The sequence below is a fragment of the Nyctibius grandis genome, chromosome 5 (assembly GCF_013368605.1).
Source record: "Nyctibius grandis isolate bNycGra1 chromosome 5, bNycGra1.pri, whole genome shotgun sequence".
NCBI classification, from domain to species: domain Eukaryota; kingdom Metazoa; phylum Chordata; class Aves; order Nyctibiiformes; family Nyctibiidae; genus Nyctibius; species Nyctibius grandis.
This window is the reverse complement of record NC_090662.1, coordinates 21,388,234-21,401,620: the sequence shown is the minus strand read 5'-3', so window position 1 is coordinate 21,401,620 and position 13,387 is coordinate 21,388,234.

Here is a 13,387-nt window from a genome sequence, read left to right as displayed (position 1 = left end):
TGGTCTTTAAGAATATCCAGCTTTCTGATGGGAGTAGCACAAGATTGTTTTCTTTTAAGCAGCAATGATACTTTTTATTGATACATTATAAAGTAATTTGATGCAATTCCTAAGCATGTGATACAGCAACATACTGACACTTCTTTTTCTTTTCTGATCTGTCTCAGAACCATGTCTAATATTTTACAAATATAAAAATAAATATTAGCAACACACAGAAAAAATATAGATTGTGTAACTGCATATAAGACATGATTACATGAAATGTAACTAAACAGATAGGTCTGTTCAGTTCTTAAAAACAAAAGGACTCTCAAACGAGATAAGAGATCTTTCGAACTAAATGTTTGCTAAAAAAAAGATTTGGTTCTGTACTTCTGTTTCATTTTTAATTGTCCTTTATGACTAGCATTTTGTCTGCAAAATAATCTGTACCTTACTGGCTGCTGGATTTTCCCCAAAAGCAAAGACTAAATCTGTACCAAAAAAGGACAGATGACATTAACAGTCTAACTATGCCAAGAACATTAAATTTATGATAGCACACCTGCAGATGGTGCTGTTCTACAACATTTCCTGCATAAAATCAGATTAAAATGCATCAGTTGGTCTATTCTTTGATCTTTCATTATATATTGCCACACAGTACATGCAACTTTTACCTAATATGGTTAGCTGTGTGTGAAGGCCAAACTAGATAGAAAATGATACATAAAGATATAAAGTTTCTCATCCCAAAGATGTTTCCTTTTTTTTTCCACTTCCTTCTTATTATAAAGTTAGCAGTTATCCAGTGATATACGTCTTTTTAATAGTATATAACATTTTAGCATTGCTGTTTGTGAGACTAAAAAGTGTAGTTACTCAGAAAGGCTATGTTTTAAATTGTGTTTCCATTTCAAACATGCTACAGTGTATAAACAATAGTTAGCAAATATTTTCCTACAGAATATTACTACTTATGGGCTACAGATTAAGAATTATGCTATTCTCACAAAGGCTGTGGGGGCAGTAGAAATAAAATATTGCTTCACAGAGAGAAAAATTTTCAAAGTTGTTTATTGCCAGAGCAGAAGACTGCGGGCAACATGTTATCAGAAAGAGAAAAGATGTCTCCAAAACTTCCTACTCCCTCAATTTAAATTTTACAATTATATTTTTCAATACTTGAGGAAACTCATCTATGTCATGTAATGTTTTCAAGGCTTGTTATGTAAGTCAATTTGTAAATATCCACACTGAATTTACTACATATCTCTTCTATTTGACTGTATAACACTAGCACATGCCATGTCATTTAGATAGAAATGCATTCAGGTTAAGGACTCACCGGATAAAAGCCCAGCGCTTTGACCATATGTGAAATATACATGCTTTTAATTTTTCTTTTGAGGAACTATTATCCCTTTTTCGTGCTTTCAGAGGGTGGGGAGGCTTTGGCAGGAGGGTATCCCTACAGTATAACTAACCAAGACAATGATGGGGCATATGGCTAATTAATGAATTCATCTAACTACTATTTAATTGCATTACTTTTTAGAAATGAAAATTCTTTTGTTGCATACTAAAGATAAATTTGGAAGAAAGGAATATGAAATAGCTCAGCTATCTTGTCATAGAATGATCTACTAATGTAAAATTTTTCATTCTGCTTTCAGAGTTGTGGCCACCTGCAGACAAAATATGACAGTCTTCAGATTCATTCTTTTCTACTTATGTGATATATATTTTTCAAATGCAATAGTTGGTGTAGAGTGTGCATAATACACTGGTTGTTTTATACAGAGATTAGTCTTTAACCCATGCTGGAAAATATGCTGGATTGGTTTTCTCTGCTCTTTATTATAAAAATCTTACTTTCTTTGTCACAGAATGAGAATCACACAGAATCAATCAGGTTGGAAGAAACCTCTGAGATCATCGAGTCCAACCATTGCCCTGACATCACCATGTCAACTAGACCATGGCACGGCACTAAGTGCCATGTCCAGTCTTTTCTTAAACACATCCAGAGATGGTGACTCCACCACCTCCCTGGGCAGCCCATTCCAATGTCTAATGACCCTTTCTGAAAAGAAATTCTTCCTAATGCGAATTAAGGGGCAGGCTGGCAGGGGTGATACTGTTGTGGGTGTCTATTACAGGCCACCGGATCAGGATGAGGAAGGTGATGAGGCCTTCTACAGGCAGCTGAGATCAGTCTCGCAATTACAGGGCCTGGTTGTCATGGGGGATTTCAACTACTCTGATATTTGCTGGGAGGCCTACTCAGCCAGCCATCCTCAGTCCAGGAGGTTCCTCCAGTGCATTGATGATAACTTTCTGATGCAAATGGTGGATGAGCCAACTAGGAGAGGAGCGCTGCTGGATCTGATCCTCACTAACAAGGAGGGTCTGGTTGAAGAGGTGAAGGTTGAGGGCAGCCTTGGTTGTAGTGACCATGAGATGGTAGAGTTCAGGATCTCATGTGGCAGGAACAGAACAGCTAGCAGAATTACAACCCTGGACTTCAGGAGGGCCAACTTTGGTCTTTTCAAGCAATTGCTAGGGGAAATCCCATGGGACAGGGTACTAGAAGGTAAGGGGGCTCAAGATAGTTGGTTAGCATTCAAGGACTGCTTCTTCCGAGCTCAAGATCAGAGCATCCCAGCAGGTAGGAAGTCAAGGAAGGGTACCAGGAGACCTGCATGGTTAAACAGGGAACTGCTGGGCAAACTCAAGTGGAAGAAGAGGGTGTACAGATCATGGAAGGAGGGGCTGGCCACTTGGGAGGAATATAAGTCTGTTGTCAGAGGATGTAGGGAGGCAACTAGGAAAGCTAAGGCCTCCTTGGAATTAAACCTTGCAAGAGAGGTCAAGGACAACAGAAAGGGCTTCTTCAAATACATTGCAGGTAAAACCAACACTAGAGGCAATGTAGGCCCACTGATGAATGAGGTGGGGGTCCTGGAGACAGAGGATAAAAAGAAGGCGGAGTTACTGAATGCCTTCTTTGCCTCTGTCTATACTGCTGGAGGCTGTCCTGAGGAGCCCCGGACCCCTGAGGCCCCAGAAGAAGTAAGGATAGAGGAGGAATCTGTCTTGGTAGATGAGGGCTGGGTCAGGGACCAATTAAGCAACCTGGACGTCCATAAATCCATGGGCCCTGATGGGATGCACCCGCGGGTGCTGAGGGAGCTGGCGGAAGTCATTGCTAGGCCACTCTCCATCATCTTTGCTAAGTCGTGGGCAACGGGAGAGGTGCCTGAGGACTGGAGGAAAGCGAATGTCACTCCAGTCTTCAAAAAGGGCAAGAAGGAGGACCCGGGGAACTATAGACCAGTCAGCCTCACCTCCATCCCCGGAAAGGTGATGGAACAACTTGTCCTTGGTGCTGTCTCTAGGCACATCAAGGATAGGGGGATCATTAGGGGCAGTCAACATGGCTTCACCAAGGGGAAGTCATGCTCAACCAACTTGATAGCCTTTTATGAGGACATAACCCAGTGGATAGATGATGGTAAAGCTGTAGATGTGGTCTATCTTGATTTCAGTAAAGCATTTGACACTGTCTCCCACAGCATCCTCGCAGCTAAACTGAGGAAGTGTGGTCTGGATGATCGGGTAGTGAGGTGCATTGTGAACTGGCTGAAGGAAAGAAGCCAGAGAGTGGTGGTCAATGGGACAGAGTCCAGTTGGAGGCCTGTGTCTAGCGGAGTCCCTCAAGGGTCAGTACTGGGACCAGTACTATTCAATATATTCATTAATCACAGAATCACAGAATCACAGAATGTCAGGGATTGGAAGGGACCTCGAAAGATCATCTAGTCCAATCCCCCTGCCGGGGCAGGATTGCCTAGACCATATCACCCAGGAACGCGTCCAGGCGGGTTTTGAATGTCTCCAGAGAAGGAGACTCCACAACCTCTCTGGGCAGCCTGTTCCAGTGTTCAGTCACCCTCACCGTAAAGAAGTTTTTCCTCATATTTAAGTGGAACCTCCTGTGTTCCAGCTTGCACCCATTGCCCCTTGTCCTGTCAAGGGATGTCACTGAGAAGAGCCTGGCTCCATCCTCATGACACTTGCCCTTTACATATTTATAAACATTAATGAGGTCACCCCTCAGTCTCCTCTTCTCCAAGCTAAAGAGACCCAGCTCCCTCAGCCTCTCCTCATAAGGGAGATGTTCCACCCCCTTAATCATCTTCGTGGCTCTGCACTGGACTCTCTCTAGCAGTTCCCTGTCCTTCTTGAACTGAGGGGCCCAGAACTGGACACAATATTCCAGATGCAGCCTCACCAGGGCAGAGTAGAGGGGGAGGAGAACCTCTCTTGACCTGCTAACCACACCCCTTCTAATACACCCCAGGATGCCATTGGCCTTCTTGGCCACAAGGGCACACTGCTGGCTCATGGTCATCCTGCTGTCCACTAGGACCTCCAGGTCCCTTTCCCCTATGCTGCTCTCCAACAGCTCTGCCCCCAACTTGTACTGGTACATGGGGTTGTTCTTGCCCAGATGCAGGACTCTACACTTGCCCTTGTTATATTTCATTAAATTTCTCCCCGCCCAACTCTCCAGCCTGTCTAGGTCTCTCTGAATGGCTGCGCAGCCTTCCGGCGCGTCAGCCGCTCCTCCCAGTTTTGTGTCATCAGGAACTTGCTGACAGTGGACTCTATTCCCTCATCCAAGTCATTATATGACCAGTTCTATTCAATATATTCATTAATGACTTGTATGAGGGATTAGAGTGCACAGTAGGGTATCACCTCCTTTGGCTTGCTACTGTATTTCTGTACAAATCCAGGATTACACCATATCAGTACATGAAGTACTCATAGTAGAATAATTCATTAAATACAATAACATTTTGTCCTGGTTTGGACTGAAACAGAACATTATATGACCAGTTCTATTCAATATATTCATTAATGACTTGGATGAGGGATTAGAGTGCACTGTCAGCAAGTTCGCTGATGACACAAAACTGGGAGGAGCGGCTGACGCGCCGGAAGGCTGCGCAGCCATTCAGAGAGACCTGGACAGGCTGGAGAGTTGGGCGGGGAGAAATTTAATGAAATATAACAAGGGCAAGTGTAGAGTCCTGCATCTGGGCAAGAACAACCCCATGTACCAGTACAAGTTGGGGGCAGAGCTGTTGGAGAGCAGCGTAGGGGAAAGGGACCTGGGGGTCCTAGTGGACAACAGGATGACCATAAGCCAGCAGTGTGCCCTTGTGGCCAAGAAGGCCAATGGCATCCTGGGGTGTATTAGAAGGGGTGTGGTCAGCAGGTCGAGAGAGGTTCTCCTCCCCCTCTACTCTGCCCTGGTGAGGCCGCATCTGGAATATTGTGTCCAGTTCTGGGCCCCTCAGTTCAAGAAGGACAGGGAACTGCTAGAGAGAGTCCAGCGCAGAGCCACGAAGATGATTAAGGGGGTGGAACATCTCCCTTATGAGGAGAGGCTGAGGGAGCTGGGTCTCTTTAGCTTGGAGAAGAGGAGACTGAGGGGTGACCTCATTAATGTTTATAAATATGTAAAGGGCAAATGTCATGAGGATGGAGCCAGGCTCTTCTCAGTGACATCCCTTGACAGGACTAGGGGCAATGGGTGCAAGCTGGAACACAGGAGGTTCCACTTAAATATGAGGAAAAACTTCTTTATGGTGAGGGTGACTGAACACTGGAACAGGCTGCCCAGAGAGGTTGTGGAGTCTCCTTCTCTGGAGACATTCAAAACCCGCCTGGACGCGTTCCTGGGTGATATGGTCTAGGTAATCCTGCTCCGGCAGGGGGATTGGACTAGATGATCTTTTGAGGTCCCTTCCAATCCCTAACATTCTGTGATTCTGTGATTCTGTGTAATGTCCAACCTGAACCTCCCCTGGCGAAGCTTGAGGCTATGTCCTCTTGTCCTATCACTAGTTGCCTTGGAGAAGAGGCCGACTCCCATTCCACTACAACCTCCCTTCAGGTAGTTGTAGACTGCAATAAAGTCACTTCTGAGCCTCCTCTTCTCCAGGCTAAACAACCCCAGCTCCCTCAGCCGTTCCTCATAGGTCAGACCCTCCAGACCCTTCACCAGCTTGGTCGCCCTCCTCTGGACTTGCTCCAACACCTTAACATCTTTCTTGAAGTGCAGGGCCCAGAACTGAACACAGTATTCAAGGTGCGGCCTCACCAGTGCCGAGTACAGAGGGACGATCACTTCCCTAGACCGGCTGGCTACACTATTCTTAATAGAGGCCAGGATGCCATTGGCCTTCTTGGCCACCTGGGCACACTGCTGGCTCATGTTTAGCCGGCTGTCGATCAGCACCCCCAGGTCTCTTTCCACCGGGCCGCTTTCTAACCACTCTTCCCCCAGCCTGTGGCACTGCATGGGGTTGTTGTGGCCAAAGTGTAAGACCCGGCACTTGTTCGTGTTGAACCTCATGCCGTTGGTCTCGGCCCATCTATCTAACCTGTCCAAATCCCTCTGTAGGGCCTTCCTACCCTCCAGCAGATCGACACTCCCACCCAGTTTGGTGTCATCTGCAAATTTGCTGAGGGTGCATTCAATCCCTTCGTCTAGATCATCTATAAAGATATTGAACAGCATCGGCCACAGAACTGAGCCCTGGGGAACACCGCTAGTGACCGGCCGCCAGTTGGACTTTGCCCCATTCACCACCACTCTCTGGGCTCGGCCATCCAGCCAGTTTTTAACCCATTGAAGAGTCCACCCATCCAAGCCCCAGGCAGCCAGCTTGTCTAGGAGGGTGCTGTGGGAGACAGTGTCAAATGCCTTACTCAAGTCTAGATAGACTACATCCACAGCTCTGCCCTCATCTACTAAGCGGGTCACTTTGTCATAGAAGGAGATCAGGTTGGTCAAGCAGGACCTGCCTTTCATGAATCCATGTTGGCTGGCCCCGATGCCCCGATTGTCCTGCATGTGCCGTGTAATGGCACTCAGGATGATCTGTTCCATCACCTTGCCTGGCACCGAGGTCAGGCTGACAGGCCTATAGTTCCCTGGATCATCCTTCTGACCCTTCTTGTAGATGGGCGTTACATTTGCTAATTTCCAGTCAGCTGGAAAGTCCTTGGAAAGTTGATGATTACCCTAACTTACTCTTACCCTTTGAGTCTCTTGAGGTTTTTTTTTTCTCCCCAGTTCTAATTTAGTTTAGTAAAAAGCAAAAACATCTAAGTAGTCAGATCAGAAACTCACATTTTATACTAAAAATGAGACTTACTAAGCTGAAACCTCTAGTCTCCTAAAAACAAAAATTAGAAAGTAAACCCAAATCTGTTCTTATGGTATGTTTAGAGAACATCATCAGAAGAGAAAATTAAATTACATTTGTAGAAAGTTATGCCCTATATCACACAACATGTTTCAGTTCAGTTTGGTGAAGTGCCAGTGCAGGTTTCTGTTTATTTTGTGCAAATGACAGCCTGCTCTATGCTAACAAAATGTCTCTTTGGCAATATATATAACAGGTTTTTGATAATTAAAAATTATATATTACTTAAATATATTTAATTTCTAAAATAACTTGCTTTTTCTATACGAGTTTTCTGATTTGACCTAATCGTCCTTATTTCTATAAATAATTGCAAATGTGTGTTTTATGATAGTGTCTAAACAATTTGTTACAATTGTGTATAGAAAAGTTGAAAAACTAGTTATCTAAAATTTTAGTTTGTCATTGAATATAAGTTTAATGTTTCATCTAAAATTTTGAATTCACTATTACTGATCTCTGTCATACCAGGGGCCCCAGCACTGGACACAGTACTCCAGCTGTGTCTCACCAGTGCTCAGTAGGGTATCACCTCCTTTGGCTTGCTACTGTATTTCTGTACAAATCCAGGATTACACCATATCAGTACATGAAGTACTCATAGTAGAATAATTCATTAAATACAATAACATTTTGTCCTGGTTTGGACTGAAACAGACCAATTTTCCTTTTAGTGATTGTTACTTTCAGCTAAGTCTCTTCTAAGTAACTGCACTTTCTGAAACTAACTGCATGTTTTGCAGACAGTGTCTGCTTCCAGGACTGATAACGCTCGAAGTTTGTAGTTATCGCTGAGGCACCGGTAGGGATGTTATGCAGAAAGGCTCTTGCTGTACTTATTGTTAGAGAAACCAAGGTCACTGCTAAATTCCTCACTGTTTACGAGTGAAGAGCCGAAGGGGGGTCGCAACTGCAGGGAGGAGCGGACAGGGCAGGTGACCCAAAATTGACCAACGAAGGTATTCCATCCCATACACGTCATTCTCAGTATAAAGTGGGGGGATCACGAGGGTCTGGGCCTTCTCCTCCTCCTTGAGCCTTCAGCCCTTTCTTTTCCCCTTCTCACCCCTTCTGCTATGGCCGGTGTCCAAGGAGGACTCTGTTCGTTTTCCTGCTGCCTTGATCCCGATCTGTGCATCCCTGAATCCAGTTCCTGTCCATCACTGGGCCCAGCCTGGGCCTTTCTGGAGCCTGCCCTGCAGTGCCGGTGGTGACGTGACTGACATTGGCAGAGCTCGATCTTGGTTTTGTATATATTTGTATATATTTGATTATTTCTATTATTATTATTATACTCTTTTTCATCATTATAGTTTATTAAAACTGTTTTAACTTTCCAACCCATAAGTCTCTCTCCCTTTTCCCTTTCCCTTTGCGGGGAGTGGGGGAGGGTTAATAGAGAGCATCTGCCACCAGTTTCATAGCCAGCCCAGCTTTAAACCGTGACACATTTATAATTAATTTTAAATCATTCAGTTATGTATAGACTGTTCTGAATACCAGAGTCACTTATATCATGCATTTTCCTCAGTTTTGACTTCAGCAGAAGCCATTGTACCTGGAAGGCATTTGAGCCCCCATGCTTCAGAATTTCAGTTTGCAAAGGAGTTGTCCTTCCAAGACAGAAATCATGGCTCCCTGGTATCCAGTTAGCAGAGCTTGGTCTAGAGTGTTCGTGCAGAGATTATTTTCAGTTTAATTCAGAGAAAGAGAAATATCTGTACTTTGTGATGCCACCTATTTACCAGTTTAGACACTAGTTTATATGACTCGAGTACCACACACTTAATCTTCATCTAGTGTGTATAGATGGAAAAATATCTCTGAGAGGGAATATTTGCCCTATACAGCCAGCAAAAATGTTCAGATGCAACAAACGAAGAAAAAGTTGAAACAAAAAAATCTAAATAACAGGTTTTTTTCTCTTTTCTTTCTTAGGAAACTGAGACAGGATAAATACCAGAGTATTGTAGGACAACAACTGTTGCACTTGAAATAGGACTGAAATATATCCAAGGTTACTCAGCTGGCACTTGCTGATTCTCAGGTCCCCTGTTATCAAACTGCAAGGCTATGCATTGGTTAATGCCCTTTTCCTGAAAACAAATGGGCTGGATTTGCCCCTTTTGTAATATTTTTCAATAAAAAATATAAATAAATCCAAATATTTTATCAATACAACAGTCTCCCTCATAATCTCTAAAAGAGGTATCAAATGATTGGGACTGTGTATTAATGAGTGAATGTCTGGAATACTTACATAAAAAGTTAAAATGCTTAACTAGATTGCATAGAACTATCATCTCAAACTGCTTTAAGATGTAACTTTTTGTATTTAATTCAATTGAACCTGATTCCTGAGGATGTGTTTTCCATGAATTGCCAAAGAGTACTTAATTATTCTTCATATATGGGGAGACTCACTTCTACTTCAGGTTTACTTTAAACATCGCACATCATAGGTCTTAGAGTGACCATGTTCAGGAAGCCAGCCAGATTCCATGTTTGGCCCAGGAAGAGATGTAGGATGTTGCAGGAAGCAGCTCAGAGTGATGATGTTAGATGCCCTAGGTTAGATAGTGCAGATACACTACATTGCTATTCACCCAAAATGCTGAAATAGGGAATATGGATGTGGCTTCTTTTGACCACAGGCCAGAATTATTTGTTGACACATGTGGCAAAGTACTGAAATCAGTACAACCGAATATATTTCATCACCAGGGAATGTGGCCTATCAAAGTTACTCTGCAAATAAGAATCTTAAAACCAATTAATTTACAACAGGATTCCCTAGGGACAGAGGCAGACCAAGGATTTTCAGTATTAGAAAGAGAAGTTTGTCTTGTAAAAATAACAAGAAGTACATATCCTGCTAAGCTACTTGAGATGTCTGCCATACCAGCATCTGTGTCAGAGTTTAGGCATCTAGATTCAATTTATAGTCAGTGGGAAAATGCAAGCACTTGATTATTTAGTTCACCTAGCAAATTTTGAATGTCTACTTTTATCCATTGTTATAATGATTAAGAGTGACTGTCTCCTTCAACCATGACGGAATGTTTGGATGGTTATATACATCCAGCATATTTGTTCAGGTGAATCCCTCCTTAGCAATAGTCCATGCTTCTAGGACTGTCTCCTAATCATTAGACTTGTCAGGCTGATAAAACAACCTTCAAATTAGATTTGTGGAGGCAAGAAAAAATAACAGTATCTGCAAATGTTTCTTACAGTCCTCTCTGTTCCTGATAGATCAACTACTAATGTTGAGTAATATACTCAGTGCAACACTGCAACTGGATAGGTCTCTTGGTCATTTCTAATTGCCTTTATAAATAACAACTTCTTATTACTGCCAGATCACAGTAACAAAGGCATGTGTAACCTCAAAACTGGCAGGAACATAGCACATTCACCACTGGGAAACCACTGGTATGTGGATACCTTATTTACACAAATGCAAATGGTTAAGTTATGCATTTCCCAGATTCAAAATGGCAGCTAATGTACTGCAAATTGAATTTCACAGAATGTCATTAGAAATTTAAAAAGTAATTAAAATAAGTGCACTTCAGCAAAGTGATTGCCACAGAAAGACACTAAAATAATAACCCTAAGGGTAACTGCTGAGATTGTTTGGGGTTTGTTTGGGCTTGTTTGTTGTTTCTTTTTTTTTTTGTCCCTACTCTTATTTAGGAAAAAGGTTAAAACCTTTTGTTTTTTAAGACTAAGTAGATTTCCCCCTTCCTCACCTTTCACGTTCACACCCCTCTCTCTACCTATCTTTTCCACACAAAAATAATTTGTGAGATAATATGCAGCAAAGAAAGGAGGAATAACACCTTTTGAAGAATAAAGTGAATCTTTTATGAGTTATGAGGTATAACAGGTCTTATGTATTTTAAAGCATAATGGTCTGATTTCTGTTTGCATCATTGTGGTGATGCCTTTTTTTGCAAGGGCAGTATGAGATTTTACAATAAATATAAGATTGGACTCTGAATATTAAGCAACTGTGCATGTCTGTATTGTGTGTTTATGCCTATTGGTGTTTTGAATTAAGAAACTGATGGCGAGAATTCTATTTTAAAATTGTTCTTTTCTTTCTCCTTTTTAATAAGGCCTTTGATTACAAACCATTTATACATACTTTGAGAGAGAGGTACCCTTAATAACTGATCAAACAAAGTGAGATTAAAGAAAATAACAAATTTCTATCATCTAACCTCAGCAATGTTCAGTTAATGATAATGACATGACATGTTTGAACTTGTATGATAAATAGAAAAAAATAATGAAACAAAAATAAGTTGAGTCAGCCAAGATAATTATGGTAATTTTATCCAGCTCAATTTCTCTTTCAAAAAAAAGTATAATTGCTCTGATATTTTGTTTCCAATCACCTTGTCTCTGAGCCAATATAAACTAAGGGCAAACTGGATTACAAGCTCCCCCTTCTCCCTACTGTTTGTCAGAACCTTATTTGACTGAAAGATTCAAAGCCCTCAGCCACCTCTTTGGGTCCTGCTCATACTGCAGTTAGCATTGTGAGTTGAAGGTGTCAGGATTAATTTCAGTCTAGGGGGAGATGATACCCCATGAGGAATAAACTCCATCTGGTTCCAAAGACTGTCTGAGATGCAGGCAATATGCCAGGTATAAAGGGTGGGCTTTTACATACCTTTTGAACATGTTGTTAATCTTTAATGTTCATCCTTTTCATAGAATCATAGAATAGTTTGGGTTGAAAAGGACCTTAAAGATCATCTAGTTCCAATCCCCCTGCCACAGGCAGGGACACCTTTACACTAGACGACATTGCTCAAAGCCCTATCCAACTTGGCCTTAAACACTGCCAGGGAGGGGGCATCCACAGCTTCTCTGGGCAACCTGCTCGAGTATCTCACTACCCTCACAGTCAAGAATTTATTCCTAATATCTAATCTAAATCTACCCTCTTTCAGTTTAAAATTGTTACTCCCTGTCCTACCACTAAATGCCCTTGTAAAAAGTCCCTCTCCAGCTTTCCTGTAGGCCCCCTTCAGGTACTGGAAGGCTGCTAGAACGTCTCCCCAGAGCCTTCTCTTCTCCAGGCTGAACAGCCCCAACTCTCTCAGCCTCTTCAGAGGAGAGGTGCTCCAGCCCTCTGATCATCTTCGTGGCCCTCCTCTGGACTCGCTTCAACAACCCCATGTCCTTTTTACATTGGGGGCCCCAGAGCTGAATGTAGTACTCCAGGTGGGGTCTCACGAGAGCAGAGTAGAGGAGCAGAATTACCTCCTTCGGCTTGCTTGCCACTCTGCTTTTGGTGCAGCCCAGGATATGGTTGGCCTTCTGGGCTGCAAGCGCACATTGTCAGCTCATGTTGAGCTTCTCATCAACCAACACCCCCAAGTCCTTCTCCTCAGGGCTGCTCTCAATCCATTGTCCACCCAGCCTGTATTTGTGCTTGGGATTGCCCTGACCCATGTGCAGGACCTTGCCCTTGGCCTTGTTGAACTTCATGCGGTTCACACAGGCCCAGCTCTCAAGCCTGTCAAGGTCCCTCTGGATGGCATCCCTTTCCTCCAGCTAGCTGACTGAGCCACACAGCTGGTTTCATCAGCAAACTTGCCGAGGGTGCACTCAAACCCACTGTCCATGTCACTGACAAAGATGTTAAACAGCACCAGTCCCAATACCAACCCCTGAGGAATGCTACTCATCACTGGTCTCCACTTGGACATCGAGCCGTTTCCTTCCTAATTGTCATAATGCTAAAATAGTAATTTGTATTCACAAAATAACTTTCAAGAATTTTCTCCATTTCATTCAAAGGAAAATAGATTAGATTAGTTTAAGTGTCAGGACTCATCCCATCTCTGTCTGAGGCATGGTCCAGGGGTGGTGGTATCCATCCAGTTACAAGAACAATCTCATTTAGACATCACAATTACAATAATGGCTAACATTCACTGCTGCTTAATTGTAAGCTCCTGAAAAATCAGTTGGAAATTAGCTAATTAGAGGTTTTTCACCTCTTAATAAGGTGTTATAACTTTTTTTATCATTTTTATTCTTCTGAAGTTAGAATGATCAAGTACTATCAGCTCAGATGTGAGTTTTCTCATTTT